General features: G+C 46.9%; 1 pseudogene; it reads left to right on the plus strand.

Annotated features, from left to right (window-relative positions):
• Positions 1 to 5,543: 5,543 nt before the first annotated feature.
• LOC139228729 (alpha-2,8-sialyltransferase 8F pseudogene) lies at positions 5,544 to 24,406 on the plus strand (annotated as a pseudogene).
• The last annotated feature ends 1,004 nt before the right edge of the window (positions 24,407 to 25,410 follow it).

Genomic DNA, 25,410 nt, shown 5'->3' on the forward strand with positions numbered 1-25,410 from the left:
CTGAACACGAGGGATGAAATGCCACAGGCCACTATGCCTGCACTTACACAAGCATCATGCCCACCAGTGACCTCCAGCATTGAATCCTGCCTACATCACAACAGTGATTGCACTTCAAAAGTAATTCATTGGGTGGAAGTGCTTTGGGATGTTCTAAGGACGTGAAAGGTGTTATATAAATACAAGATATTTCTTTCCAGCATGTATTGCCCATCCCTAATTGCCCTTGAGAAGGTGGTGGTGAGCCACCTTCTTGAACCGGTGCAGTCCATGTGGTGGAGGTACACCCACAGTGCTGTTAGGGAGGGAGTTCCATGACTTTGACCCAGCGAAGGAACGCCGATGTATTTCCAAGTCAGGCTGGTGTGTAACTTGGAGGGAAACTTGCCAGCGATGGTGCTCCCATGCTCCTGCTGCCCTTGTCCTTCTAGGTGGTCACGAGTTTGGGAGGTGCTGTCGAAGAAGTCGTGGCGAGTTGCTGAAGTGCATCTTATAGATGATGCACACTGCAGCCGTGGTGCACCGGTGGTGGAGGGAGTGAATGGTGAAGGTGGTGGATGGGGTGCTAATCAAGTGGGAAGCTTTGTCCTGGATGGTGTAGAGCTTCTTGAGAGTTGTTGGAGCTGCACTCATCCAGGCAAGTGGAGAGTATTCCATCACACTCCTGACTTGTGCCTTGTAGATGGTGGAAAAGCTTTGGGGAGTCAGGATGGAAATGATGGAAACGATTATACGATGGAAACAGGTCCACTTTTTGCAGTGCACACAAATTCTAAATTATTCACATTAATGTCACCATTAGCAATTTGAAACAATGATCTAATCTAAATCGGAATGAAAACCCATGCGCTCATTCAATCCCAGGAGGCAGATCTCATCTTATTGTGTTTGGACATAAAGGATCAGTTGGGCACAACATGGAGGAACACCAGGCACAAAGGACTGCATGCATATAAAAGGGCCTGCCCGATTCTCCATCCGTTTAAATGATGTGCTCCACTTAATAAATCCTTCAAACCCAAGCCCAATAAGAAGAAAATATTCCCCAAATCACTTCATATCGCCATGTAAACAATACATCTATCGGCAGATGTCCAGCAGGTTAACATAAGAGGAGTTCCTTCAGATTCAAAGTACTTTCTCTACATGGCTTGATTATTCAGCATACAATAAACAGTAACACATTTTGCTCTGTGTGTGGTGCATACTGGTGATATCCAGACATCGAAAGACACCATAGTATGAATTCTATGGTTACTGACTGCCCTTTGTCCCTTGTTCTACCGTTGTTCGTTGGTTTCAAGGGCTGTGCCAAGTCTCTATTACCCAGAATTTCAGACCATAACCGTGCCCTCCAAAACACCTAATGATTCATTTCTTCCCCTTGGTCAGAGGGGTGAAGCAATACACTTTTTATTAAGATTGCTGGGAGATGGCCCATAGTACAGGACATTGTCAAAGGTGCAGAGAATAGGAAATAAGGTGTTGTAAATAAAATAATGATTAAGTGATGCCAAGCTTAAATTTTAAAAGCCTGTAGATTTTATGAGTAAAGGTGAGCTGACAGACTAAGGTGTTTCATGTTTTTGAAATCCTACGAATTAATGAGTGACAGTGCTAATAGCAGGGATTGCGGCCTCTGTATATTGTAGCTGAGAATTCCTCTTGCAAAAGTTTCAGTCTACAGTGTACAGATGCATCATTCCCAACTATTAATACTGGGAGTATGCTGAGAGGCTGAGAGGCAAGCGGAATCTGTCTGCTGCAATAGGTCCCAGATTCAGATAGGACCAGGCTGGGGAAATGGATGACTAGGGGAGGGTAATTAGATGACAAAGGGACGGAGAATGCATGACGAGGTGAGTAGCTGGATGACAAATGGAGGGGCACTGCATGACAAGGGCAGGGCAAATGGATGGAAGTGGCTAGCAAATGGGAAGGAAGGTAGCAGAATGGATGCCAAGAAGGGTAGAATAGATAACAGCAGGAAGAGGAGGATGAGAATTGATGGCTGTGATATTATCATCTCCCTTGCAAAGGGGACTGAGGGTTACATGAAATCTTCTTTCGAGGAAATGAAAACTACCTTCGCTCCAGACAGCACCATGTGCCGTTTTTTCTAGCCTGTGCGGGCTGTCACGCAGCTGAGGTGCACTTCCAGTGATATGGGCACCCACCATGGATAGGACAGGCCCCCCTCCCCAGGGACCCTGTACACTCTGACATGCTCAGCACTGGAGGTCCCTGACAGCAGATTGGAAAATTGCAAATGTAACAACCCTAGTTAAAAAAGGAGGCAGACAAAAAGCAGGAAACTATAGACCAGTTAGCATAACATCTGCTGGTTGGGAAAATGTTGGAGTTCATTATTAAAGGAGCAGTAGCAGGCCATTTGGAAAAACATAATTCAGTCAGGCAGAGTCAGCATGGATTTATGAAAGGGAAGTCATGTTTGACAAATTTGCTGGAATTCTTTGAGGATGTAATGAACAGGGTGGATAACGGGGAACCAGTGGATGTGGTGTATTTGGACTTCCAGAAGACATTTGACAAGAAGCCACATAAAAGGTTACTGCACAAGATAAAAGTTCACGGGGTTGGGGGTAATATATTAGCATGGATAGAGGATTGGCTAACTAACAGAAAACAGAGAGTCGGGATAAATGGTTCATTCTCGGGTTGGCAATCAGTAACTAGTGGGGTGCCGCAGGGATCAGTGCTGGGACCTCAACTATTTACAATCTATATTAACAACTTGGAAGAAGGGACTGAGTGTAACGCAGCCAAGTTTGCTGATGATACAAAGATGGGAGGAAAAGCAATGTGTGGGGAGGACACAAAAAATCTGCAAAAGGACATAGATAGGCTAAGTGAGTGGGCAAAAATTTGGCAGATGGAGTATAATGTTAGAAAGTGTGAGGTCATGCACTTTGGCAGAAAAAAAATCAAAGAGCAAGTTATTATTTAAATGGAGAAAAATTGCAAAGTGCTGCAGTACAGCGGGACCTGGCCCTTGTGCATGAAACACAAAAGGATAGTATGCAGGTACAGTAAGTGATTAGGAAGGCCAATGGAATCTTGGCCTTTATTGCAAAGGGGATGGAGTATAAAAGCAAGAAAGTCTTACTACAGTTATACAGGATATTGGTGAGGCCACACCTGGAATACTGTGTACAGTTTTGATTTCCATATTTAAGAAACTGCTTTGGAGGCAGTTCAAAGAAGGTTCACTAGGTTGATTCTGGAGATGAGGGGGTTGACTTATGAGGAAAGATAGAGTAGGTTGGGTCTCTACTCATTGGAATTCAGATGAGTGAGAGGTGATTTTATCGAAATGTATAAGATTATTAGGGGGTTTGACAAGGTGGATGCGGAGAGGATGTTTCCACTGATAGGGGAGACCAGAACTAGAGGGCATAATCTTAGAACAAGGGGGTGCCTATTTAAAACTGAGATAAGGAGGAATTTCTTCTCTCAGAGGGTTGTAAATCTGCGGAATTCGCTGCCTCAGAGAGATGTGGAAGCTGGGTCATTGAATAAATTTAAGATAGAGATAGACAGTTTCTTAAACGATAAGGGAATAAAGGGTTATGGGGAGCGGGCAGGGAAGTGGACCTGAGTCCATGATCAGATCAGCCATGATCGTATTAAATGATGGAGCAGGCTCGAGGGTCCGTATGACCTACTCCTGCTCCTATTTCTTATGTTCTTATTATTAACGTGCATATTGGCCAATAACTTGTGGCAAGGAAGCGATACCCCGTGAATTGTGAATCGCCACAAGTTTCTGACCGATTTATTCCACTCTGCTGTTAGTGTCGCGTAAACAGCATCTTGCCCTGAACCTCCCCATGAGTTTCATGAAGTTGCTGCATTGGCACATTAATTGCACATTAAACATGCCACAGAATTTAAGTCTAGTAATTAACAGCGTAAGCACCCTTTTAACAATGTGACAATTATTAATGACTGTCAATCAACCTCTCTTGCACAGGAAATGCACAATTAAATGTTTGTAGTCTCATTTCTTCAGGTCATGAATTGTTGTTAGAGATTTAAAAATATAATTTTTTTCTTTCATTTCTTTTCCTTTCTGTCTTTTTTTCTCTCTCTTATTGCAATCTTTCTTTCCCTCTCTTTATTTATCTTTCTGTACCTGACTTAACATTGAATTCACCCACTCTAATTCACCCTCCTTCTCAGTCCTTCCTCTGTTTATTTCTCAATCCTTCAGTCTCATTGGATAAGGAGAAACTCTGTTTGTCCCATTGTTCACTAAAGTCCCAGATGCCCTGTTTCCCTCGTTGCACTGTTATCAGCTCACACTTCCTGCAACTTTTTGGACAAATCATTTTTAAGCTGATGGGTACAGGAACAAGTCTAACTAACAATTCACACCATGAGATGTGCGCTCCAGAAAATTCTGGGCCCGTGATAAAAAAAACTGCATGTCAAGGTTTGTAAGTAACAAAGATCTTCGATATTCCGTCTTCGCCACAATGCATTATCTGCTATCCTCATTGTCAACTGTTTTGTCCAATAAACGCTCAAATGCATGTGGTAATGGCTGCTTTTATTTCAGATTCTCTGGAACATTCTCTTTAGATATAACAATCACTGTAAGAGGCGACCCAAAATGTTAACTGCTACTGTGTGCTTACTTCCACTCCAGCGAAGAAGAAGAAGGACATCATCAAGGTCCGGGTCAGTGATTGGAGCGTGGGCAGATACAGCAGGAGCGGCGAGGTCGGGGCGAAGGAGCAGCGAGACATTGCAGAATGATGTGATCGGGGCCCAGGAGAGACATGAGATCGGGGCCCAGAAGAGCCAAGGGCCCAGGGGCAGCACGGGCCAGCCCACACTGCGATATGTGTGCGCACTAGGTCCGTGCAGCAGAGCAGGTCTCCAGTCATCTTGGGTTAATCCCCTTGGCATTGGATCAAGAGCTAGCTCTGTCAAGCCCATGTGGTGGCTGGTGTGCAATGGCCACCACATGTTAAAAAAATTCACGCACAGGCATCTTCCACCCTTCAAGATGTAGTTCAGGACCTGGAATAATGGGTCCTTCATTGAAACACCTGTGAACTCATCCTGTTTTGGCGTGGAAGCAAGTCATCCTCGATACGAGGGACCGCCTATGATGATGCTTTCTCCCATCAGGTGGCCCTCGCATGTTCAATTAATAATATGAAAATACAATACATATCCATCACCTCAAAAAGATACAGCAGGTGCATGCCCAGTGCAATATGCATCACATGCTGATAGCACAGAGGTCGGGAATGGGGTTTCATGGGCAGAGCTTCAATGCACAGTCAACAGTTTTTAACACAGTGTTACATTTCCTTTGGTCTGATACTGCTACGAGTCTTCAGGAAATGAGCCAAGGAGCCAACAAGCCCCAGGATGGAGGAAGGGAAGCTCCCTTTAACAAGAGAGCCTGAGAGGTGATATTAAAGGAGGTTCAGGCAAGAGGAGGCCATTTCTTTGGATATGAGAGGCACTGTCCTCATCAAGTTGCAGTCAGGGTGGCCAGGTAAGAGATGGTTGAGCAGGTCAATGCAGTGTCTTTAGTGAAGGAGGCATCGCCCCAGATGAGGGAGAAATTCAACACCCCCAGCAAGTTTGGCATAGTAAGTGAGTTTTCTAATCTATCTCTTTGCAGTGGTCTATAAAGCAATATGCATACATACACACTTTCCCCTCAGTCAGCTGCAAATTCAGGCGGGGTGCTTTCCTATCTTTATATATCCTTTTTCTCTTGTTATCACTGGCACAAAGCAACATATATTCCTGCATGACGGCACGCCTTTCACCCTCCCAGGTATCCTTCCCTGATGGTGTGTCAGCTCATTAACGAATTTCTTTGTATTTTTTTTATCTGTTCATGGGATGTGGGCATCACTGGCAAGACCACCATTTATTGCCCAACCCTAATTGCCCTGGAGAAGGTTGTGGTGAACCGCTGCCTTGAACCGCTGCAGTTCTTGTGGTGAAGGTACTCCCACAGTGCTGTTAGGGAGTTCCAGGATTTTGACCCAGCGCCAATGAAGGAACAGCGATACATTTCCATGTTGATGGTGTGTGATTTGGAGAGGAACTTGGAGGTAATGGTGTTCCCATGCGCCTGCTGCCCTTTTCCTTCTAGGCGGAAGAGGTTGTGGGTTTGGAAGGTGTCACCTGTCCTAGTTTAAGGAAGTGCAATTGCTTTTCATTGAAGCTTTAGGAAGCAGTCAGCATTTCATTCAGATCTTCTGATTGTAAGCCAAGGAAGAGAGAGGCTGCAAACAGAAAGGGTTGGTGGGTTTGCAGGTGGTGAACCTGAATCTGCAGGTTAGTACCCATTCTTCCCTCAAGGAATGTTTTATTCATTTATGAATTCTGGCAATCGTCAAATTACCTGTCACCACTACCTCATATCAGGTGCTGCTGTATACATGTTCCAAGGACAATTGATACTTTTCCCATTATGTTTTCTAAGGGTCACCTAAGGGACAGGAGCAAGCAGGGGCAGGGCCAATTGTTATGCATGTGAACCTCACCTGTGTGTAAGACTTGCCACTAGGGGGCACACCTGTGGGAGACCTATGGGTCTCCTGTGTACCTGGAGCAAGCAGGTTTAAAAGGCAGTCCACCACGCTGCTGCCTCACTTTGGAGTTACATTAAAGAGACCAAGGTCACAATGGTTTGAGCTTACAACACAGTCTCGAGGAGTTATTCTGAATGTAACACCAATGTTCCCTCAATTTTTTTTGGCACATGCAGCTGCTTTAAGGGGCTGTGCGGGCCATTCAAAATACTGAGCATTGGCGGTTTTTGCATTGAAAAGCCGGCAAGCCGGCTGTGTGGGATCCCTGGCAGAGCCCATCCAATTCACACCACACTGCAGCACTCAACAACAACAACTTTATTTATATAGTGCCTTTATTGTAGTAAACTACCCCAAGGCGCTTTACAGGAGTGTTATAAAACAAAATTTAACACCGAGCCACATAAGGAGATATTAGGTCAGATGGGGGTAGGTTTTAAGGAGCATCTTAAAGGAGGGAAGAGAGGTAGAGAGGTTTAGGGAGGCAGTTCCAGAGTTTGGGGCCTTGGTAGCTGAAGACGCAGCAACCAATGGTGGAGCGATTATAATCAGGGATGCTCAAGAGGCTAGAATTAGAGGAGCACAGATATCTCAGAGGTTTGTGGAGCTAGAGGAGATTACAGTGATAGGGAGGGGCGAGGCTGTAGAGGGATTTGAAAAGGATGAGAATTTTGAAATCGAGACGTTGCTTACGGGAGCCAATGTAGATCAGCGAGCACAGGGGTGATGGGTGAACGGGACTTGGTGTAAATTAGGACATGGGCAGCAGCATTTTGGATCATCTCAACTTTACGGAGGGCAGCTATGGGAGGCTGGCCAGAAGTGCATTAGAATAGTCAAGTGCCGTGATAACGAGGACATGGATGAGGATTTCAGCTGCAGATGAGCTGAGGCGGAGCGGAGTCGGACGATGTTATGGAGGTGGAAATAGGTGATCTTAGTGATGGCATAGATATGTGGTAACATAGATAATGGAATTTGTGCTGGGGACTGAAGTCTTCCCAATATTTAGTTGCAGGAAATTTCTGCTCATCCAGTACTGGATGTCGGACAAGCAGTCTGATAATTTAGAGACTGTGGAGGAGTCGAGAGGTGGTGGTGAGGTAGAACTGGGTGTCATCAGCGTACATGTGGAAATTGACGCTGTGTTTTCGGATGATGTCGGCAAGGGGCATCATGTAGATGAGAAATAGAATGGGTCCAAGGATAGATCCTTGGGGGGACACCAGAGATAACGGTGTGTGAACAGGAAGAGAAGCCATTGCAGGTGATTTTCTGGCTACGATTAAATAGATAAGAATGGAACCAGGTGAGTGCAGTCCCACCCAGCCGGACAATGGTAGAGAGGCGTTGGAGGAGGATGGAGTGGTCAACCATGTCAAAGGCTGCAGACAAGTCGAGAAGGATGAGGAGGGATAGTTTACCTTTGTAGCAATCACATATGATGTCATTTGTGACTTTCATAACAGCAGTTTCGGTACTGTGGCATGGACGGAAACCTGATTGGAGGGATTCAAACATGGAGTTCCGGGAAAGATGGGGACAGATTTGGAGGCAACAACACGTTCAAGGACTTTAGAGAGGATGGGAAGTTGAAAATGGGGTGGTAGTTTGCAAGGACAGAGAGGTCAAGCGCTGTTTTTCTGAGGAGGTGGGTGATGATGGCAGATTTTAAGAATAAGGAGACAGTACCCGAGGCGAGAGAACTGTTAACAATATCAGCTAACATGGGAGACATGAAGGGAAGTTGGGTGGTCAGCAGTTTAGTGGGAATGGGGTCAAGGGAGCAGGAAGTGGGTCTCTTGGACAAGATGAGCTCGGAGAGGTCAAGAGGGGAGATAGGAAAGAAGCTAGAGAAAAATGCAAGTTTAGGGCTAGGGCAGAGGGAACCTTAGAAGACGTTTGGCCCGATGGGCATGGGGAAAGGAGGGAAGTGGCAGAGGCAGCTGATCGAATGGTCTCAATCTTAGTGACACAGAAGTCCATGAGCTGCTCGCATTTGTTGTTGGAGGTGAGTGTGGTGGAGACAGAGAAGAGGGTTGTAAGAATACGGTTAGCAGTGGAGAAAATAAGCTGGGTATTATCTTTGCATTCCAGGTTGATCTTTGAATAGTGGGAAATTTTGGCAGAGGAGAGCAGGACCCGATAGTGCTTTATGTGGTCCAGCCAGATCTGGGGATGAATAGCTAAACTAATTGTCCGCCATATCCGTTCAGGCACTTGCCTATAAACCCGCTAATTTGACAGAATGCAAAGAGCAGTATGGTGGCTCGTATAGAGGAGTCCACACTTTCACCCGTGCAGACATTGACCTCAGGAGAAAACTGCAGTTCACCATGGAATATGTGGCACTACGCAGGGATGTAGGGAGAGCTCCATTAAACCACATCCTAAGCACAGCTGTGTGGTCTCTCATGGGCATCATAACTGATGGTATGGAACCTTGGGCTCTGATATCCATGCTGGGAGTGGTCCGGACAGGACCTTGAAGCAGAACCTGTGAAACCTCGCAGAGGCTCAGCAGATGTTTGAAGACACTGAGGGGATACCCAGGAGCAGGGACATGGCTGGGAGAAGCAATTTATGAAGGAATTGTCTCTCAGAATCCACGTCAATCAGCCACCGGACTGAAAGGACTGAACCTAAGGTAGAAAGTGAGCAGACTCAGACAGTTTTCACTAAAAGAATTGCAAGTACTTCTGCTTAGCCTGTTGATGGAAATAATGAGCGATTCCACACCCCTGGGATCCCTCGGGGACATCAGCAACCAGCCACTGCACTTCATTCTCCTACCAGGGCAACATTTAGAAGGTTACTGTAATGTGAGTAGGTTCACAGGTTTGTAGAGCTGTTGAGGTCTAGAGGAGTCCGTGTTCCATATTTGTGTTGAATGTGTGAGGTTACAGCCCCTCTTCCATTATTTAAAGGGGCTGCTCCTCAATTTCTGGCTGCACTTCAGTCCCACGCTCCTGATCTTTGGTCACCCTGTGCGAAGGGGAGCGGGTAGGTCCGAGGGCCTCCTCATAGGACTGCTCCTGGGCATGGCCAAGGGTGCCATCAGCCGGTCCAGGCAGTGGGTGGTCGAGGGGGTTGTTCAGCCTGACTGCCTGCCTCTCTTCCGCGGTTACATCCGAGCCAGGGTGTCCTTGGAGATGGAGCACGCAGTGTCCACCGGTACGCTCGCGGTCTTCCGCGAGAGGTGGGCGCCGGAGGGACTGGAGTGCATCACCACCCCCGGCAACCAAATTTTAATTTGATTTTATGTGTTTTAAAGTTTAATTTGTTTTAATTGCCGGGTTTTAGTGTCCCCCTCCCCTTTTATAGGGGGCACTTGTAAATTTACAGTTTTAGGGCCCAAAAAACCCCCCCAAAAAAACACAAAAAAAAGACAAAAAAAACCAAAAAAAAAGGGCCTGGAAAAATGTTTGGAGTGTTTCCCAGATAGGGGGCACTTGATTAAATGTTTCATTTTGTTTTGTTTTCTCCAAAAGAGTGTAGAGCTGTTGAGGTCTAGAGGAGTCCGTGTTCCATATTTATGTTGAAGGTGTGAGGTTGCAGCCCCTCTTCCATTATTTAAAGGGGCTGCTCCTCAAATTCTGGTTGCACTTCATCCCACGCTCCTGATCTTTGGGCACCCTGTGTGGAGGGGAGCGGGTAGGTCCGAGGGCCTCCTCGTAGGACTGCTCCTAGGCATGGCCAAGGGTGCCATCAGCCGGTCCAGGCAGCAGGCGGTTGAGGGGGTTGTTCAGCCCGACTGCCTGCCTCTCTTCCGCGGTTACATCCGAGCCAGGGTGTCCTTGGAGATGGAGCACGCAGAGTCCACCGGTACGCTCGCGGCCTTCCGCGAGAGGTGGGCGCCGGAGGGACTGGAGTGCAACATCACCCCCGGCAACCAAATTTTAATTTGATGTTTGTCTAAAATGTAATTTGTTTAAGTTGTCGGTTTTAGTGCCCTCCCCCCTTTTAGCCAGAGGACACTTGTATAATTTATGTTCTGAGTGCCCCCCCCCCAAAAAAGCAAGGGGGCACTTGAAAAGCTTTTGGAGTGTGCCCCCCCACTTTAATCAGGGGGCACTTGATTACTAATACAACTAAAATAGTTATAGTGCTGTTGAGTTGGGAGTGGCTTAGCCAGTCACGTGATGTTGACAAGACTGAATAAAACCCCAGCCAGTTGGGATCCATGATGAGGCAGGTGGTTGTGAGCCTGGTGGATGAACTGGTAATGTGTAGTTTGATTGTTAAATCTTTTCTAATAAACCAATTACTTCTTAATAAGAACAAGAACATAACATAAGAAATAGGAGCAGGAGTAGGCCATACGTCCCCTCGAGCCTGCTCCACTATTCAATAGGATCATGACTGATCTGATCATGGACTCAGCTCTACTTCCCCGCCCGCTCCCCATAACCCCTTACCCCCTTATCGTTTAAGAAACTGTCTATTTCTGTCTTAAATTTATTCAATGTCCCAGCTTCCACAGCTCTCTGAGGCAGAGAATTCCACAGATTTACAACCGTCTGAGAGAAGAAATTTCTCCTCATCTCAGTTTTAAATGGGCAGCCCCTTATTCTAAGATCGTGCCCTCTAGTTCTAGTCTCCCTCATCAGTGGAAACATCCTCTCTGCATTCACCTTGTCAAACACCCTCATAATCTTATATAGCTGTAGTAAGATTTCCCTGCTTTTATACTCCATCCCCTTTGCAATAAAGGCCAAGATACCATTGGCCTTCCTGATCACTTGCTGTACCTGCATACTGTCCTTTTGTGTTTCATGCACAAGTACCCCCAGGTCCCGCTGTACTGCGGCACTTTGCAATCTTTCTCCATTTAAATAATAACTTGCTCTTTGATTTTTTTCTGCCAAAGTGCATGACCTCACACTTTCCAACATTATACTCCATCTGCCAAATTTTTGCCCACTCACTTAGTCTGTCTATGTCCTTTTGCAGATTTTTTGTGTCCTCATCACACATTGCTTTTCCTCCCATCTTTGTATCGTCAGCAATGTGTTGCTATGAATTCTTAAACAAAGAATTCTTAAGCAAAGAACCCATGAGGCAAATACATTACAGTTACATAGTACAAAAAATTGTGGATGATGGGGAAATATTGCAGCATGGGATTTGCAGACACCTAAGTGGTGCATGTCTGATCCCTTCAGGATTGGACCTACTCAGTTATGCCCATATTGGACCTGGCTGAAATAATAACATATATTGGTGAATGTAGGTGGCCATTGCTCTCAATCCCCAATTGCAGACTCTCCGATCCCAGCCTCACACGCACTCAGATACCAGCCGATGACCATGTGCATGTGTATCAGCGCTCTCTTCGGATCCTGCCTAACTCATGCTTACGCGGAAATGCTCTTCCGTAGGCGAAATAACTATTCTTATCCCCTCAGGTTTTTTGTAACGAGAGCTCGGGCTCTCATTCACATTGATCAGGAATGGGGGCACTTGTGAAAGTTCACGATTTGCCAATAACCAGTCCGCCTCCGTTTAGCAGCGAAATATAAGCAGAACCCTCAATTAATGAGACTGAATTTTCCTATGTGTAGGCCTGCTGAACCTCAGTAGCATTTATAAGAACATAAGAACATTAGAAATAGTAACAGGAGTAGGCCATCCGGCCCCATGAATCTGCTCTGCCATTCAATAAGATCATGGCTGATCTGATCATGGACTCAGCTCCACTTCCCTGCCCACTCCCCATAATCCCTTATCCCCTTATCGGTCAAGAAACTGTCTATTTCTGTCTTAAATTTATTCAATGTCCCAGCTTCCACAGCTCTCTGAGACAGCAAACTCCACAGATTTACAACCCTCTGAGAGAAGACCTTTCTCCTCATCTCAGTTTTAAATGGGCGGTCCCTTATTCTAAGATCGTGCCCTCTAGTTCTAGTCTCCTCCATCAGTGGAAACATCCTCTCTGCATTGACCTTGTCAAGCCCCCTCATAATCTTATACGTTTCGATAAGATCACCTTTCATTCTTCTGAACTCCAATGAGTAGAGGCCCAACCTACTCAATAGAAGGGACGACTTTAACACTTGGCGGGAAGAGGTGTCTGGGTGGGGGTCTGAGGTGGACGGTAAACGATCCAACTCTCCGCACTATCAGGTCCAGAAGATTTAACTCAATCTCCCGTCCGAACCCGGTGGGAAGTGCTAGTTGGACGGTGGGTGGGAACGGGATATCAGGCGACAGGAGGTTGCCTCTGGAGACCCCGGGAAATGGTTCCCGGCATGCAGCTAAGTGGTTAGGAAGTGAGTCGGAAGGGTTTCATGATCAGGGGAGAAGCAGGGAAGCTTGGGCAGGGGAGGACCAGGGTTTCCTTCTGCGGCCTGGGTTCAGCTAGGTGGGCAGTGTTAAAATCGACCCATTAAAGTGTAAATCACTTCCCGATTGCACAGACAAGCTCTGTGCACATTGGCCAGAATTTGGGCCTCAGCCCTCAGCACACAGTATTAGAAGGCTTCCTCATCCAAACTGCAGCAATGCTTTGGTGCCTCCAATCTCAGTATTGGCCATGGAGGTTCACAAGAACACATATTGGTCAAAACTCATCCCAAGTGAGATGACATTCAACAGTTGCTATTCAATGTCTGCTTTTATGAATTCTGGGTTTCTTCAGCAGCCTGCACCTCTTAAGCAGACTTAAAATGTAATCCAGTCTCTTTCATCTGAATAATGAGCTCAGGGAGCAAGCATCAAAAGCAGCTTAAGTCCCTGCCGAAGTACCATTCCATTGCAAATAAAGCAGCCCTGTCACAGTGACAAAATCCTTTTGCTGGAACATAGATTGCAACAAATTGCCTCTGCCACTGTGGACAGAGGTTGCATAACAGGTTGACGGTATGAATGCGCAAGAGATTAAGTGCTGACTAACTTGCAAATGACAAACTCACATGGCTCTTCTGACTCGGGCCAATAAAAATTAACTGTTCACACATGTGAGAAATAATCCTGATTTTGATGTTATTCAACAGTTATTACGCAAAGATTGTTGAATAACGTTTATTATTTGGTTGATATTTTCCAGGCAATTTATGGTGTCTGTACTTAGCTTCATTATCAAGCTCTCGGATGTATACCCATTTTCAGAACCAGGTGTCGATGCAGCTTCCCCTTTTTGCAGTGGGCATTAAATAATCGGCTGGGCAAAGGGCACTGAGGACATTTGGACAGGCTCCATTGCAGCCATGTCGTCCCCTCCAGCCAACTTTCCTTCCTGTACTCCGCCAGGTGCAAATGAAGAAAATATGTCCCAGACCCCTACTGATATCTGTGGGCATCCCGCTGTTAATTATATCCCATCTTGCTAATCTTTTCACTCTGCAGTTTTTCATTCTGTCCCCATTCCCCCCAATTAAACTTTATTTGAATTATTCTTCCAAATTACGAGTCCAACCAGTGTAAACGTCACTTTTAAGTTCTTCATTACTGTACATCATTAACAACAGATGTGATAAATATAGATTTTTGCTGCCTCAGGCTTGTATATATTTCTTTCTTTAAAAGGTGGTGATAATCTAAATTAAAGATGGATTCCACAGAGTTAAACATAAAATGGAGTTAGTCATCAATTGGCTGCCTGGACTGACACTTGCAATATGTATTTTAAGTTGTTGGAATAGCTAATGCTCTTCCCCAATCTTTCAAAGGAGGACTTGGTAAGCCAAGGCCAGATATATTTTGTTGCTTTGTTTCACAGACAGCAAGTGAACAGAGTAACAGTCAAAGCAAATTCCACTTATTTAGCTCAATCTCATTTCCCTCATGGGCTGGCTTTCTGGTTTCTGCCATTATCTTTCTCTCTTTTGACTTTTTGATATATGTTAATGATCTGGACCTGGGTATACAGGGCATAATTTCAAAGTTTACAAATGACACAAAACTTGGAAATGTAGTAAACAGTGAGAAGGATCGTCGTTGACTCCAGGGGGGCATGGGCAGACTGATGAAATGGGCAGACACAAGGCAGATTCAATGGGCCCAAGTTTGCCCCTAGGGTTAGAATGGCGCAACTCCGTGTGGTGCGCCGACTTTTTAGAACAGAAACGGCGCCTATTATTTACCTTGGTATTCTCCCCTCCGTCCGGTCGATCCAGGCCCTTGGCTCAGCGCACTAGAACGTGTGGGGGGTGGAGCCAGGTAGTGCCGGGACCTCTGCACATGCACGCTAGAGTGTGCGCGCATGTGCAGTAACTCCTTGCCTCTGAAGCTGCATGGGAGGGGCCCGAAGCATGCCGCCCCTAGCCCTGGCCGAATGGGCTCACCAGGATGGCGAAGATCGGACTCGGGCCTCCCTCCCTCCCGTTCAGCTTCCGCTCCACCCCACCTCCCTCCCTCCCTCCCGATCAGCTCCTGCTCCCCCCCCCACTCCCTCCCTCCCTCCCGTTCAGACGTTCCCCCTCCTCCCCCCTCCTCTCCCTCCCTCTCTCCACGCCGTCGGCGGCGGGGCCCGCCCGCCCGGCCTCTCACTGGGGGCGGGCCCCGCCTGAAGTTCTCCGTGGGAGCCTGGCAGTGGCAGCGGAGCTCATTCAGCCCCCCTCCTTCCCACTCCATTCAGCCCCCCTCCTTCCCACTCCATTCAGCCCCCCTCCCTCCCACTCCATTCAGCCCCCCTCCCTCCCACTCCATTCAGCCCCCCTCCCTCCCCCCCGTTCAGCCCCCTCCCTCCCTCCCTCCCACTCCATTCAGCCCCCCTCCCTCCCCCCGTTCAGCCCCCTCCCTCCCTCCCTCCCACTCCATTCAGCCCCCCTCCCTCCCACTCCATTCAGCCCCCCTCCCTCCCCCACATTCAGCCCCCCTCCCTCCCCCACTGTTCAGCCCCCCTCCCTCCCCCCCCTTCAGTTCCCATTCAGCCCCCCTCAGCCCCTCCCTCCCCCCCGTTCAGCCCCCCTCCCTCCCCCCCGTTCAGTTCCCATTCAGCCCCCCTCAGCCCCCTCCCTCCCCCCGTTCAGCCCCCCTCCCTCCCCCTCGTTCAGCCCCGCACCCTCCGCCCCCGTTCAGCCCCCCTTCCCTCCCGCATTCAGCCCCCCCTTCCTCCCTCCCCCCATTCAGCCCCCCTCCCTCCCCCCTGTTCAGCCCCCCTCCCCCCTCTCCCCCACCTCCTCCCCTCTCTTCCCCCCCACCACCCCCTCTCCCCTCTCCCCCCCTCTCTCCCCCCACCTCTCGCTGTCAGAAACAGAGAGAGACACTGACAGAGAGAGAGACACTGACAGAGGCTGAGAGAGAGACACTGACAGAGAGAGAGACACTGACAGAGGCTGAGAGAGAGACACTGACAGAGAGAGAGACACTGACAGAGGCTGAGAGAGAGACACTGACAGAGAGAGAGAGAGACACTGACAGAGGCTGAGAGAGAGACACTGACAGAGAGAGAGAGACACTGACAGAGGCTGAGAGAGAGACACTGACAGAGAGAGAGACACTGACAGAGGCTGAGAGAGAGACACTGACAGAGAGAGAGACACTGACAGAGGCTGAGAGAGAGACACTGACAGAGAGAGAGACACTGACAGAGACAGAGAGAGAGACACTGGGGGGAGTGGGGGCGCCTCACACGCTGTTGGAGGACTCCCGGTGCTGCAGTCAGTGAGTAGAAACTTAATTTTTTATTTATTGATTGATTTTTTATTTTTTATTTTAACATTTTTTTTGATTGATTTATTTATCATTTATTATTGATGATGGGTGTGTATTTGTAAAAGTGAAGTGTTTAATGTTTGTAAACCTCCCCCTTCTCCACCCCCCCCACTATCTCTCATTCCTTACGCCTGATTTCTAAGTGTAGGCAAGGATTTTCTGAGCGTATAAAAATCTACACTTACTCCATTCTAAGTTAGTTTGGAGTAAGTTTTCGCTGCCTAAACTTGCAAAACAGGCATAAGTGGCTGGACACGCCCCCTTTTGAAAAATAAATCTTTCTAAAATGGAAATATTCTAACTCACTAGAACTGGAACAAACTAAATGCCAAAAGTTGCAATTTCTAAGATGCTCCATTCTAAACTAGTTGCTCCAAAGAAATAGGAGCAACTCAGGCCAAAACTTGAGCCCCAATGTAACGCAGAGAAACGCCAAGTGATGCATTTTGGAATGAAGAATGAGGAGAGGCAATATAAACGAAATGGTACAATTTTAAAAGGGTTGAGGAACAGAGAGACAGGCGTATGTACACAAATCTTTGAACATGGCAGGACAAGTTGATAAGGCTTGTCAATTAATAGAGGAAGGGTGTACAAAAACAAGGAAGTTATGCGAAATCTTTATAAATCTCTGTGTCCAGTTCTGGGCACCACACTTTAGGAAGAATGTCAAGGCCTTGGAGAGGGTACAGAGAAGATTTTCCAGAATGCTACCAGGGATGAGGGGCTTCAGTTACATGAGGAGACTCGAGAAGTGAGGATTATTCTCCTTAGAGCAGAGAAGGTTAAAGGGGATGTGGGCAGAATATTCTCCATCTGTGCTGTATGATTCTGATTTTAATTTCTAACTTCAAAAAATGACCTCCTCTATATATCTTATTGCTTCTGGGTCAAGGCCCAGGATTGCACCATAGTCCCTTGCTTAACTCTGACTGCTCATATAACCCCTTGTCCCTCCTGGGGAGGATGAGGCACTGACTTCCTGCCCATAGTGATTCACCAATAGGCCTATGAATAAAACTGACTATCTTTCCCATTTCCCCTCCCCTCTCCTGTAGTCTGTTTTAAAGAGCGGAGTGATTATCGGCACGAACATTTTCGTGTCCTTCTGCGCATGCACGCTTGATCCAGTTGCACATGTGCAGTATGATATATGAGGCAGCTGGAAGTGGTTTCAAATCATGTTGCCGAGCTTGGAGTTCAAGTCTGAGGCTTTCGGGTTATCTATCAAAAATCATATACTAAAGGAGCCTCCAGAACTTTGGCCTAGAATATCGCAGTGATTATCTACACAAACATTTTCGCAGCCTTCTGAGCTAGAGAGGAATTCGGAGGTGGGAGAGAGTCAGGGAGAGAGAGACTGGGGGAGAATGAGAGGGGGAAAGAGAAAGAGAAACTGCGGCGAGAGGGAGAGAAAGGGAGTGGGGGAGAGAGAGAGACTGAGGGGAAGAGAGAGAGAGAGAGAGAGAGAGACTGGGGGGGGAGAGAGAGAGCGAGAGTGGGGAAGAGAGAGACTGGGGGGGAGAGAGAGAGTGGTGGAGAGAGAGAGACTGAGGGGAAGAGAGAGAGAGAGAGAGAGTGGTGGGGGAGAGAGAGCGAGAGACTGGGGAGAGAGAGAGAGAAAGAGAGACTGGGAGGGGGGAGAGAGAGAGAGACTGAGGAGAGAGAGAGAGAGAGAGAGACAGAGATCGGGTGGAGAGAGAGAGTGGGGTAGAGAGAGAGAAATTGGGTCAAAGAGAGAGAGACTGGGTAGAGAGAGTGAGAGAGACTGGGGGGGAGAGAGAGAGAGACTGGGGGTGAAAGAGACTGAGGGGAAGAGAGAGAGAGAGACTGGGGAGACGCGGAGAGAGAGAAACTGGGGAGAGAGAGAGAGGGTGTGGAGAGAGAGAGAGACTGGGTCAGAGAGAGAGAGACTGGGCAGAGAAAGAGAGAGACTGTGGCAGCGAGAGAGAGGTTGGGACAGAGAGTGAGACGGGGAAAGTGAGAGAGAGATTGGGGGAAGAAAGAGTGGGAGAGAGAGAGAGAGAGACTAGGGCAGAGAGAGAGCGAGAGAGAGAGAGACTGTGGCAGAGAGAAAGAGAGATTGGGGCAGAGTGAGAGACTCGGGCAGAGTGAGAGAGACTCGAGCAGAGAGAGTGAGGGAGAGAGAGAGCGAGTGGGGGAGAGCGAGTGGGGGAGAGAGCGAGTGAGTGGGGGAGAGAGCGAGTGAGTGGGGGGGAGAGAGAGTGGGAGAGAGAGAATGGGAGAGAGAGAGAGTGGGCCAGAAAGAGAGACTGAGGGAGAGAGGGGCAGAGAGAGACTGGGAGGAGGCAGAGAGAGGGGAGGCAGACAGTGGATGGGGGGAGAGGGGATCAAGGAGAGCGAGAGAGAGGGAACAGGGAGAGGAGGTCAGGAACTCGGTGAGGGAGGAGGGGTAAAGAGCATGTAGAGCACAGTGGGGATGGGGGAAGAACGTGATCCAGGTCTAAAGGGGGGAGTGGGGGTGGGGGAGGGTGAAAGCGAGGTCAGATGGTAAGACGGATCACATTCTTCCAACCCCACTCTCATTACACCCACATCACGTTCTCCTTCTCCTCCCCCTACACCTGGTTGATTTCTCGGAAAGCTTGGAAGTTACAACACTGTCATTATTTGCTTCATATTTAATAAACCTGTTAACAATCCGTGACCCAAAAACAATGCCCCATCTATTGTGGGGGGAGGGGGGGAGGGCAGGGTGGGGTAAGGTCAAGAACCTGTTGGGGGGAGAAGGCCATGAATTCATGGGTGGGGGGGATCTTGGGCGGGGGGGAGATGGTGAGGAACCAGGCCGGGGGATGGGGAGGAGGGGGAGAGGTTGGGTGGGGAAGGTCAGGAACTCGAGCAGTGGGAAAAGGATAGGAACTCGGGTGGAGGGGAGGAAGTCAGGAACTTGGGTTGGGTGTGGGGTGGGGCGGCGGGGAGATCAGGCACTTGGGTGGTGGGAGGGTGGGGCAGGAACTTGTTTGGTGGGGCGGGAGAAGGTCTTAAGCCGCTAACGTAAGCCCTGTCTGTTCCAAGTGAGCTAGCTTTGTTCTATCTGAAGTTGGCAGTCAGAATGGCTGGAATTACATTTCGCAAAGTCACAGATTACATAGACACATTCCAGAGAAACTGCTGGATGTGTCCTATCCCCTAAGGGGACCAATCAGCAATCAGATCTCGTGATCAAGGGGACCCAATCAGAGCTATAGGTGTTGCAAACTAACATACCCTTTAAAGAGGCCATTTCCTGCTGTTCTCAAGATGAATGGAGGCCACACTGACTAATGGGCGTGGCATGAGAAAATTGGCTCCTACTGTATCAGTTTGAAGCAGACTGTGAGCCAAACCCCTCTCAAACTGGTCCGTCTGCTTCAATACACACCTTCAATGACTGTGGCCAATGACTTCCCCCTTTTAAAACTTTGTGAAATTGTTTGGTTTCGAAGCATAAAACTTTCAATGCCTTATTTTAAAGCATAATTCAATCCCAAAAGCCTTTCTGTGAAGAAAACATTATCAAAATCCCAAGGTTTCCCAAGCTGCCTTCCTTCATTCACCCCCACCACAATCAGCAAATGCAGAGATGTCCACAGGAATTCCTATAGCTCATATTTAGAAAACTCACAATAAAATTGCCCTGAGGTACAGGCACAGCTAGCAGCTAGGGTGCAGCTTTAAGAAGCTCTCAGAAAGTTCATTGTTGTAAAATTAGATACACAACTAAATAATTACTCAAAGATTTTTTTTTAAGTAAATAAAAGGGAAGGGGCCTCCGATTCCAGCCTTTTATTTGGACACTTGTAACTGCATATAGACGAGCTACTTGCTCAGTGCATCTGTGCACAACTATTTGGCCCTTATCCTAATACTTATTTGCTGTCCGTATCCTAACTCACACCAAGTCCCGTTCACCCATCACCCCTATGCTCACTGACCCAAATTGGCTCCCGTTCCAGCAATGCCTCGATTTAAAAATTTTCATCCTTGTTTTCAAATCCCTCTATGACCTCACCCCTCCCTATCTCTCTAAACTGCTGCAGCCCTGCAACGTTCCAAAATCTGCGCGATCCCCCAATTCTGGCCTCTTGCACATCCCCAACTTTCTTCGCTGCACCCTTGGCAGCTGTGCCTTCAGCAGCCTAGGCCCTAAGCTCTGGAATTCCCTCCCTAAACCTCTCCGCCTCTCTACCTCTCTTTCCTCCTTTAAGACGCTCCTTAAAACCTACCTCTTTGACCAAGCTTTTGGTCACCTGCCCTAATTTCTCCTTATGAGGCTCGGTGTCAAATTTTTTGTCTCGTAATACTCCTGTGAAGCACCTTGGGATGTTTTACTACGTTAAAGGCGCTATATAAATACAAGTTGTTGTTCTACATAGAATTACATATAATTTTACAGCACAGAAACAGGCCATTTGGCCCAACAGGCCTATGCTCCACAGGAGCCTTACTTCATCTCGCCCCCTTCAACAAGATAGTCCCTTTATCTCATCTCATTTGCAATTCTGCCAGCTACTGAAAATGACAGCAGAAATTGGAAGGAAGTGAAACTGGGCTGGGAATTGTGGTAATGTCGCCTCAATTCTCTCTGCCAGTCGCCTGATTAGCACCTCAACAGCAGACAATGGCAGCAGATATTGCAGGCCAGAGGGGCTTCCCAACCTGGCCCTATGCTCCAAAGTACGTGCATTTTGTATACTGTGCACATTCCTTCTGTGGGCTTCGTCATTGTGGTATTTAAAGCAGATGCACAGCAAATAAATTTGGTTCTTGGAACATAACAAATAAAAGAACCTTTACATTCTCAAAGTACTGAAAGTTGATTTGTATTTAAAAAAAAATGAATTCCTCTTACGTAATCAAAAATGCAGTTCAACCTTTTATAAGACGAGCATCTTACACAAAAGTATTTTAACTAAGCTAAAACTTGTGCTGCTAGAAATCTTCACAATTCCACATTGTTTTTGTCATCCACCACACAAGCACAAAAGCAGAACTATTTTGTTAAGTCGATTTTGCTCTCAATAGAGCCAATTGTATAGAAAGTATATAAACAATTCACCATACTTCACCCTGTCAGTCTTCTTAGCTTCAAGAAACTCCTGTGGATTAGGTCAGACAGGTCATGGGAACGGTTATGTCAGCATTCCAAAAATTAAGAATGTTTTATATACTGCAGTATTTCGAAGTCGGCATGTGTACCTTGGTATTCTAACACTTGCCAGTTTTGCCCTCTGTTTGTCTGGATTTATTTTCATTGCATTGTATTGTATTCTTTAAAAAAAAAATTCATTCTCGTGATGAGAATGTCACTGGTGAGGCTGACATTTATTGCCCATCCCTAGTTGCCTTGAATGCGTGGCTTGCTAGGCCAGTTCAGCCAAATTGGTGTGGGACAGGAGTCACACATAGACCAGACCAGGTAAGAAAGGCAGGTTTCCTTCCCGAGTGAATCTATCAGACTTTTACGACAATCCGATGCTTCATGGTCACTTTTAATGATAACCAGCTTTTGTTATTTCCCAAATTTTGAGATATGCTAGCGCTGGGGAATGGAAAATGTTCCTCTTTCTTGTTTGAATTATTCATTCTTGGTTCAGGTACATCACAGGTTAGTTACTCAGCTCCCTCTTTGTCTCCCTGTCTCCAGCAATGTTATACAGAATTAATTAGAATTGACAGTACATAAACAGGCCATTCGGCCCAGCTGGTCTATGTCTATGTTTATGCTCCACACAAGCCTCCTCCAACCTTATTTCATCTAACTCCATCAAGACAACCTATTCCTTTCTCCCTCATGTATGTATCATGTATTTTGTGCCGTAGCCCCCGAAATCCAGAAGAGCAAAGCTGCTTGTACACGTCGAGAAGCCTGTGGCCCACTGCCCCTGTTTCTCCATCCACAATAGAAGTTACCCCAGCTACCTTGACACTTTAATAATCACACAAGCCAAAGCACATTGTCCATTATCATCATCATCATAGACAATCCCTCGAATCAAGGATGGCTTGCTTCTATGGCAAAAAGTTCACAGGTATTTCAATGAAGGATCTAATATTCCAGGTCCTGAACTAAATCTTGAAGGGTGGCCTGTGCGTGGATTTTTTTTAACGTGTGGTGGCCGTTGCACACCAGCCACCACATGGGCTTGACAGAACTTGGTCTTGGTCCAGTGGCGAGGATTGACCAAGATGGCTGGAGACCAGCTCTGCTGCATGGACCTAGTGCGCACACATATAGCAATGTTGGCTGGCCTGTGCTACCCCTGGGCCCTCGCCTCTCCTGGGCCCCGAACTCGTGCCTCTCCTGGGCCCCGATCACGTTGCTCCACGATCATTCGCCGCTCCTGCGCCCCAACCTCGTCGCTCCTGCTGTACCTGCCCATGCTCCAATCAGCGACCTGGATCTCGGTGATGTCCAGATCAGTTGCCCTCTTCGCTGCCATCGCTCTCCTGCTCCAACACGTGCTGCTCCCTGGAGTGGTATGCCGCCACACTGCTCCTTCTGCTCCCCGGCCTGCTCCGATGGTGCTGGGCACATTGTCCAGCACGAAAGTCACTGGGAAACTGCACCCAAACTGTACACACGGCTCAATAAGGTCATCAAAAAATAATTTCAATTACTGGGGCCCCATAATGTAACAGAAACGCCTGAGCAGTGCCAATCGCGAGGCGCTCTTTTAGAACAGATGTTAAAGGGAATCCTTAATTAAGAACAGTAAAAATTGTCACTGCCCCCTATCCTGACACCATCATGTCACCTTCCTACCCCCTCAGAAAAAAACCATCTGGTATTCCATGAGCACCATCAGCTTTCACTGGCTGCTGGCAGTGCTGTTCTGACCATCGGCGCTTTCCCAATGAATCTCGAGGATAGTGCCAGAAAAAAAATATATATATTTTTAAAAAGAAAAAACCGGGAGTGTGGGCAGTTAAAACCAGCCAAGTGACCGACCTGCCGATATCGAGACTTGAACCCGCCATCTTCAATTTTAACCTGCTCTATTGAGCAGGCGGCAAAGCCACCTGCCTGAGTCCTTCTTTGAATGTCTGATGATGCCATCGATCTCTGACTACAATTTTAATTGTGACCTGAATGGGGAAGCCATTATGTCTTTCCCACCAGGTGAAGATGGCAAGCAGGGGATGCGTGATCAGAAGCAATCATTTAAGATAAGTTTGTTTACTGTGTCAGCTGTGGCTCAGTGGGTAGCATACTTGCCTCTGAGTCAATAGGTTCAAATCCCACTCCAGGGACTTGAGCACAAACAAATCTAGGCTGACACTCTCGTGCTGCACTGTCGGAGATGCCGTCTTTTGGATGAGACGCTAACCTGAGGCCCCATCTGCCCTCTCAAGTGAACATAAAAGATCCCATGGCACTATTTTGAAGAAAAGCAGAAGCGTTATTTTGTTGTTACACAAGTTAATACGCCACTGGCAACAAATCTGAGCTTTGATGCAGAACCTAAAAGAATTATGAGGATTACAGAAGATATTCTTAAACTGATTCCTAAGACAGACCCTTTCAAAGACCATGTATTTAAACATTGCTCTGTTGTTGGAAATTGAGGAATTCTAACTAACAACAGCTGTGGAATGGAAATAAATCAGGCTGACTTTGTATTCAGGTGTAATCTTCCCCCTATCATGGATTATATGGATGATGTGGGAACTAATATAGATATTGTGACAGCCAGTCCAAGTATCATTACAAGGAGGTACCAAAGTCTGAATTTAAGGAGAAAACCTTTTGTGGACTATATATCTGCATTTATTCTGCTGCCTGCATTTTCTTATTCAATCAATACGTCACCTTCATTTAAAGTTTCTTACACTCTGCAAGATTTTGGAACAAAATATTTTTAAATCCATCATACATGAAAACTATCATTCCGTTCTGGAAAGGCAAAGGCGTTAAAGAATATCGTTTTTCTACCGGTTTCATTATATTAAGCGCAGCAATGGAGCTGTGTGAGGAAGTATGGGTGTATGGATTCTGGCCCTTCTCTAAAGGTGTGCATGGAAACCAGTTCCACCATCATTACTATGACAATATGATGCCAGGTACAGCTCACTCAATGCCTAATGAATTCTACAAACTTCTGCAGCTTCACATGAAAGGCATTGTGAAACTGCACGCCGATAAATGTGAATAAATATACGATTTATATAATGCAGGAGACAAACTTTATTAGTTTGTGAATCATAGTACAAATTGTATTTTTATTAATTGATGCATGTTATAAATTGTGTTATTGTGGTGATAATTGTGGAGAGTGTTTTTAGATGATTCCGGTGAGGAGAGGCTTGAGATGCTCAGACTTTTTTCACTGATGTAGGGAAGGATGTGAGATAGGCCACAAATGAGGCCAGGACCCAGATATGCTGAGTAACGGCCTTACGGCTGGATTCCACAATAGTCTTTTGGAGACATAAACAAGGATTAAACAGGGTCACGGCTGGGGACATGGACTCCCTATGTTAAGGGACCTGGCATTCGGTAACCAGAGATACACCTAGTGAGACATAACTTGCCAATACCTTGGAATGTGGGGCACATCTGGGGGTTCAAGGCTGTAATTGTGTTCTGAGTTCCTGAAGAGAAACCAAATGTTATTTTTTGATTAAATGCAGCCCCTTATAAATGGGACCACTGCGAGCCTTCTGTTTCCGAGGTGAAGACACCTCCCCTGGCCTGATACATTCCGGCTACATCCATCCACCTTGGCTCCATATCCTTAAATACCTTTGTCTAGCAAAAATCTATTGGTCTCAGATTTATAATTATTATTTGAGCTGACATCTACTGCTTTTTGTGTGAGAGAGTTCCACACTTCTGGCACCCTTTGTGTGACGGAGTATTTCCTAACCTCTTCTGGCTGGCCTGACTCTGATTTTAAGGTTGTGTTCCCTTGTCCTAGGCTTCCCCACCAGCAGAAAAGATTTTTTATCTACCTTAACAATTCCCCTCAAATCCTAAAAATCTCAATCAAGTCACCTTCTATATTCCAGGGAAAACAAGCCTAGTTTATGTAATCTCTCCTCATAATTTAACTGTTGGTGCCCTGGTAACATTCTGGTACAGCTATGGAGAGAACCCAAGCATGAGATTCGTTTCGGATTGTTCTAGCAAATGCAATGTGCCGAATGGCTAACTTGT

This window comes from Pristiophorus japonicus, chromosome 2 (genome assembly GCF_044704955.1).
Source record: "Pristiophorus japonicus isolate sPriJap1 chromosome 2, sPriJap1.hap1, whole genome shotgun sequence".
Taxonomy (NCBI): domain Eukaryota; kingdom Metazoa; phylum Chordata; class Chondrichthyes; family Pristiophoridae; genus Pristiophorus; species Pristiophorus japonicus.